Source organism: Salvelinus sp. IW2-2015, unplaced genomic scaffold (genome assembly GCF_002910315.2).
Source record: "Salvelinus sp. IW2-2015 unplaced genomic scaffold, ASM291031v2 Un_scaffold2537, whole genome shotgun sequence".
In the NCBI taxonomy this organism is placed as follows: domain Eukaryota; kingdom Metazoa; phylum Chordata; class Actinopteri; order Salmoniformes; family Salmonidae; genus Salvelinus; species Salvelinus sp. IW2-2015.
This window is the reverse complement of record NW_019943850.1, coordinates 12184-19837: the sequence shown is the minus strand read 5'-3', so window position 1 is coordinate 19837 and position 7654 is coordinate 12184. Positions and strand designations below refer to the sequence as shown.

The 7654-nt window shown below is 40.1% G+C and overlaps 1 pseudogene; it reads right to left on the bottom strand.

The window, feature by feature from the left end:
* Positions 1–5142: 5142 nt before the first annotated feature.
* LOC112074213 (extracellular calcium-sensing receptor-like) overlaps positions 5143–7654 on the bottom strand; it is a 4094-nt pseudogene continuing 1582 nt past the window's right edge.

Sequence of the window (7654 nt, the reverse complement as noted above, 5' to 3'; positions counted from 1 at the left end):
CTCATGGTTTGGTTTTTGCTCTGACATGCACCGTCAACTGTGGGATCTTATGTAGACAGGTGTGTGCCTTTCCAAATCATGTCCAATCAATTGAATTTACCACAGGTAGACTCCAATCAAGTTGTAGAAACATCTCAAGGATGATCAATTTCGAGTCTAATAGCAAAGGGTATGAATACTTATGTAAATAAGGTAATTCTGTTTTTTATTTTTTATAAATTTGACAAAAAATTCTTAAAACCTGTTTTCGCTTTGTCATTGTAGTGTATTGCGTGTAGATTGATGAGGGGACGAAAAACAATTTAATTAATTTGAGAACCAGGCTGTAATGTAACAAAATGTGGGAAAAGTCAAGGGGTCTATAAAGTTTCCTAATGCAATGTATATGTTCTGATTTCTAAGACATTCTAAGTTGTGTATCATTCACAACTAAAGTTGTCAAATAGCTAAAAACAAAGTTCAATTACAATATATTCTTCATACTTTACAATCAGATCAAATAAATTAATGGCACAGGACTCCCAAGCATATCTTGTCAGCTAAATGAACAAGCCTACAGCCTATGGCATGGAGCATAGCCAGATAACATAGGCTTACAGTTGGCCAACTCATATTCTGTACTTCTGAAATGCGATTTCTTCGTGTTTCTTTAGACCTGCCTAAAATAAATATAAGATTTATTATAATGGTGTATATTCAATTGATTTATTATACTTTTTAAATGTAGATAATCTAAAGCCGGCAGCAGCGTCTTGTATGTGGAGATGCTAAACGTGTTAATTAACGGTCAATTACCGTGAGACCAGCAGTCTTTTGGATGACAATGTCCGGGTGAAAAATGTTCATAGTCCCTCCCTTGAATGTAAGATTTCGACCGCATGCTTCTTGTTAAAGGAAATTATATTTTGTAGGAAATACTTACAGTGTTACACGTAATCTGTCTAATTGGAAAGGAATTAATGCCTTTGGGGGAAAGATTTAAAAAACTATAATTACATCAAAGTTATATAGTACAACTGAGGTGAAAGGGTGAAAATGCTTCCTGCTCTAACCCGATTTTGTTCTGTTAGTGACACTGAGATCTTTTCAACTGAAGGGTCTCAACTTCCTATTTCACCTTTATTTAACTAGGCAAGTCAGTTAAGAACAAATTCTTATTTTCAATGACAGCCTAGGAACAGTGGGTTGACTGTCTTGTTCAGGGGCAGAACAACATATTCTTACCTTGCCAGCTCAGGGATTTGATCTTGCAACCTTTCGGTTACTAGTCCAACACTCTAACCACTAGGCTACCTGCCACCTCTACACTCTAACCACTAGGCTACCTGTCGCCCCGACATGTGATGGAACACACATGTAAAACCCCAAAATATAGGGCTTTTCTCAGGTTGAGGGGGAACTTTTTAAAACCTCTACGGGATAGGTGTCCCTAAACCGGGACGGTTGTTGCTAATGTGCACTAATTTGACTAGAATGACGTTTACAACAACAGCCAACTTTCCAGGACATAGACATGTCTTACATGGGCGGAAAGCTTAAATGCTTGTTAATCTTACTGCAGTGTCCAATTTACAGTAGCTATTACAGTGAAAAAATACCATGTTGTTGTTTGAGGACAGTGCACAACTACAAAACACTTTTATCACTGCAACTGGTTTGATACATTCACCTAAATAATGTACTTACATTCAGTAATCTTGCTCTGATTTGTCATCCTGAGGGTCCCAGAGATAAAATGTAGCATGGTTTTGTTTGATAAAATCTATTTTTATATTCAAATGTAGGAACTGGGCTCTACAGTTTGAACCCCTYCTGTCTCTGGCCTCACACCCACCCCGCCCGGCCATCTAGATGTGTGAAGGTTCGTGTCTTTTCTGCAGGGAAGCTAATTATCCATGATGTATGACATTCCTGGGAGTGTGTAAACTTTCATTTTTTTATTATCATAGGATTTTTGTATGTTCTCTATAGTTATGTACTTGAAAATGTATCAATTGACCAATTTGGCACATTTGGGCAAACTCCTGGCAGACTTGAGGCAAAATTACAGTGTGGTAATGTAATGCTTCACTGGCTCAGTCTGTAACTTTGCACCCACTGCTTCCATCTGGTGGCCAAAATCTGACTTACACCTAAACTCCAATCTGATTGTATGCGTTTCTCTTGCATTCAAAGATTTTGAAAAATATATACACTACCGGTCAAAAGTTTGGGGTCACTTAGAAATGTTCTTTGTTTTTGAAAGACACATTTTTTTGTTCCATTAAAATAACATCAAATTGATCAGAAATACAGTGTAGACATTGTTAATGTTGTAAATTACTATTGTAGCTGGAAACGGCAGAGTTTTAATGGATAGGCTACAAATGCCATTATCAGCACCATCATTCCTGTGTTCCAATGGCAGGTTGTTTAGCTAATCCAAGTTTATCATTTTAAAAGGCTAATTGATCATTAGAAACCCTTTTGCAATTATGTTAGCACAGCTGAAAACTGTTGTACTGATAAAGAAGCAATAAAACTGGCCTTCTTAGACTAGTTGAGTATCTGGAGCATCAGTATTTGTGGGTTCATTACAGGCTCAAAATGGCCAGAAACAAATAACTTTGCTCTGAAACTCGTCAGTCTATTCTTGTTCTGAGAAATGAAGGCTATTCCATGCGAGAAATGCCAACAGTTTGGGAATCCACTGATCTAGGCTACTCACCATACTTTAGGTTACAGATTTATGTGATTGAGTAGGCTTATTACAGTTGAAGTCGGAAGTTTACAACACTTAGGTTGTAGTCAGAAAAATATATATTTTTCAACACTCCGCAACTGTCTTGTAACAAAAAATAGTTTTGGCAATTTGGTTAGGACATCTACTTTGTGTGTGAGACAAGTCATTTTTTCCAACAATTGTTTACAGACGATTATTTCACTTATAATCACTGTATCACAATTCCAGTGGGTCAGATGTTACATACACTAAGTTGACTGTCCTTTACACAGCTTGGAAAATTTGCAAACATTATTTCATGGCTTTAGAAGCTTTTGATAAGCTAATTGACATCATTTGAGTCAATTGGAGGTGTACCTGTGGATTTATTTCAAGGCCTACATTCAAACTCAGTGGCTCTTTGCTTGACATCATGATAAAATCAAAAAGAAATCAGCCAAGACCTCAGAAAAAAAAGTGTAGACCTCCACAAGTCTGGTTCATCCTGGGAGTAATTTCCAAATGCATGTAGGTACCACGTTCATTGTACAAACAATAGTACGCAAGTATAAACACCATGGGACCACGTAGCCATCATATGGCTCAGGAAGGAGGACTCGTACTGTCTCCTAGAGATGAACTACTTTTGGTGCGAAAGTGCAAATCAATCCAGAACCTCAGCAAAGACCCTTTGAAAGATGCTAGAGGAAACAGGTACAAAAGTATCTATATCCACAGTAAAACGAGTCCTATTGTCGACATAACCTGAAAGCCGGCTCAGCAAGGACGAAGCCACTGCTGCAAAACTGCCATAAAAAGTCCAGACTATGGTTTGCAACTGCACATGGGGACAAAGATCATACTTTTTGGAGAAATGTCCTCTGGTCTGATGAAAGAAAAATAGAACTGTTTGGCCATACTGACCATCGTTATGTTTGGAGGAAAAAGGGGAGACTTGCAAGCCGAAGGAACACCATCCCAAAACATGAAGCGACGGAGGGGTGCAGCGTCATGTTGTGGGGTGGGTTTGCTGCAGGAGGGATTGTGCACTTCACAAAATAGATGGCATCATGAGGCAGGTAATTATGTGGATATATTGAAGCAACATCTCAAGACATCAGTCAGGAAGTTAAACGTTGGTCGCAAATGGGTCATCCAAATGGACAATGACCCAAGCATACTTCAAAGTTGTGGCAAAAATGGCTTAAGGACAACAAAGTCAAGGTATTGGCCGTCCAAAGCCTGACCTCAATCCAAATAGAACATTTGTGGGCAGCAACTGAGAAAACCATTGTGGCTAGCAAAGAGGCCTACAAACCTGACTCCGTTACACCAGGCCTGTCAGGAGGAATGGGCCAAAATTCCCCCAAATTATTGTGGGAAGCTTTGGAGGCTACCTGAAATGTTTGACCCAAGTTAAACAATTTAAAGGCAATGTTAACCAACTACTAATTGAGTGTATGTAAACTTCTGACCCACTGGGAATGGTGAATGAAAGAAATTAAACTGAAATAAATCATTCTCTCTACTATTATCTGACATTCACATTCTAAAATAAAGTGGTGATCTTGACTGACCTAAACACAGGGAATTTTTACGCAGGATTAATACAGGAATGGGTGGATAAAATCGTGGAGTTTAAATGTATTTGGCTAAGGTTTATGTAAACTTCCGACTTCAACTGTATCTATGTTTGAAATCTAATTAAACATCCTTATAATTTTGTAAGAAATGTAAGGTCTTTTTTACATGTTTCAATAAAGTTGACTGAAGTAGAAGCTCATCTTTTGTAGGTATTTTCACTTGGTAATGAMTAATAAGTACATAGAAAAACACTTAATTTTAACTCGATAAAGAAAGCCTGTGTAACACCTAGTAATTACATTGTACTTACGCAGATATTACATGTATTATGTGGTGTAGTCGTGGGTTTATCCTCTCACTTGGTTGGCAAGGAGGTTCAGCTTGTCATAATGGGTAAGATTAATTAAAAGTAAAAAATATTYRAATCTGGGATGACATCCATACYGTAGACGGTAGTCAGTAAGGTGGATCTATATCCYATCTGTTTTAGTAAACCCAGATGGTACACTTTTTTTGGGGGGGGGMGYAATTGCTGTCAACAACATTGAGTAGATATTTTGAAGAGTTCGCTTTCACAGGTAGTTAAAGAGAGCCTATTGAACCTTCAACYTCTGTAATCTGGGACACCCAGCGCATTTGTCCACAAGATATTACAACCTTGTGACACTTATTACTGAATAYGATGCAGCTGAGTAGAAACTGAACACTACATTGGTAAATTAAATGGACAATTGCCCATTTGTAATATGCATGGTAACAAGCATTTGTTGTTACACCTCTGTAATTACAAACTYCAGTTYCCACCAGTTAAATATTGTTATTTCAGTGTAACTATACAATTAAACACATTACTTGTTACAGCGTAATTACACATAAAGACCCCTTAAAATTAAGTGTTYCACAAAAAGAAGCAGCATGATGAGTTCATTGTTTTGGTGAAGTGATTTTACCTTTTAAAATAAACTGTCAGATGTGATTTCAACAGTTCATTAGTTTCACTGAGTTTCAATGGTTATTATCACAGTTGAGAAGAGATCTCTGAGAAATTAGCAGAGGAACCATTATCAACAAATAGTTTCTTGCATAATACACAGATAAGGATATAAAGATATGAGATGCAACTTATGAGCTGTAATATTATCTAAAAACATTAAATGAAACAAAAGACTTTATAAACAATATCATCTAAAATCAAAACCTTTTAAAGTAAAAATATATTCAAAAGGTGTTGTAACAAAGTCAAAGTGCTTTTGATGACGTTTTACACATCATATGTTTCTTGGTGTTTTTCTCTGGTTTACATAAAATGATGTAGCATTTAGGGAGAAATATACAYAAGAGCATTCCATAACTAGAGGCCAGAATAGCAAAMATCTCCACAGCTACAGTGAACTTCCCAGGAGTGCTGACATAAGCTGGGATAAAGGTGATCCACACTGCACAGAATATGAGCATGCTGAAGGTGATGAATTTGGCCTCATTGAAGTTATCAGGCAGCTTCCGAGCCAGAAAAGCCAGCACAAAGCACAATGAGAGACACAGGAGGTCCTATATAGCCCCAATCAACAGACCAGAAACCAATAGCTGAACCCACATCACAGCTCTAGAATGATCTTTTCCTTGTAGGTCTTCATGTGTCTTGTAGGGGAAAGAGGAGGGAGACTGTAACCAAAGAGCACAGATTCAGGACCTTATAAGAGTGAAAGCCAGAACACTGAGTCTCTGCTTGGAAAGCCCAACCATTTCATACATTACTGGCTGGAAGTTTAGGCCCGGAACCATTCAACACCACTATTGTTTTCCCCAGAACACAAGAGATGCAGAGGACGAAGGTGATCCCAAACGCTGTGTGACGCAGCATACAGGACCAATCAGAGGGCCGGCCAATGAAAGTAAGAGAGCACAGAAAACACAGTGTCAAGGAGAAGAGCAGCAGGAAGCTCAGCTCAGAGTTGTTGGCCCTGACGATGGGAGTCTTTCTGTAGTTGAAGAATATCAGTGCTATTGTCATTGTCAGACACCCACCAAACACAGAAAATGCTACCAACAGTACACCCATGAGTTCCTTGAAGGTGAGGTATTCAATGCCTTTCAAATGACAGTTATTCCTCTCTTCATTTGACTTGTACTCGGGGGGGCATGTTGTACATGTCACTGCATCTGAAAGCATAAATAGTTTGATTATGTACAGCGAGTACATCTTCAGATAGACCAGTAAAGTGCTGGCTGAGATTTTTCCCAACATGAACAGGATGAAGGCTAGCGTWAAAGCTACGAGTCCTGAGGTCTCACTTGTGGTGTTGCTGAACTCCCCGTCTGCACAGGCGATGCAGTCAAAGCAACAGAAAGGTTTCCCCTTAACGAAGGCCCTGCGTGTCCCTGGCAGACAGCTCTCACTGCAGATAGACCTGGGTACCTGGAACACACASACACCCTTTACGCCAAGGGATCACTCATATTTAAAACACACACAAGTATACAGTATACTTTAATGCAAAACTCTTAAAGGAACACAGTTGTGATGAATGATTAATAGATGCTTCTCCCTAACAAGTCTTCACCTCAGACTGATTGTCTGCCCAGACAGCACTCACACCTTCCTTCATCTCAAACTTCTGGCCCTCTGGTTGTGAGGCGTCATAGTAGCCGATGGTCTCAAACGAGATGTACCCTGTGTTATCCATCTGCCAGTTGACCAGGGCGTAGCGTGCCGATGGGTCCCCCTGATCATCAAAGAACACCCTCTCACCATGCCTAGTGGTGAAATTCACCTGGGTCAGGTAATGTAACACCTGGAGGAAGAAAAGAAAATAAGTGGTGTTGATTTTTGAACTTTTTACCCCTTTTTTCKCCCAATTTCGTTGTATCTAATTGGTAGTWACAGTCCCTYTCTCATCGCTGCAATRCCCGTATGCACTCGGGAGAGGCGAAGGTCGAGAGTCATGCGTCCTCCGAAACACGCCCCTAACCAAGCCACACTGCTCGCTTAACCCAGAAGCCAGCCACACCAATGTGTCGGAGGAAACACAGTACACTTGGCGACCGTGTCAGCGTGCATGCGCCCGGCCTGCRATAGGAGTCGCTAGAGCGCGATGGGACAAGGACATCCCTGCCAGCAAAACCCTCCCCTAACCCGGACGACTCTGGGCCAATTGTGCGCCGCCCCATGGGTTTCCGYGTCCCGGSCGGCTGCGACAGAGCCTGGACTCAAACCCAGAATTTCTATAGGCACATCTAGCAACAACGATGCAGTGCCTTAGACRACTGCGCTACTCGGGAGGCCCAGTGGTATTTTTTTTAACACAATCTTACGTTCTCCACCCGACCTCGTGTCATAGGCAAATGGTGTTATTTGTTATCTTAGTAACG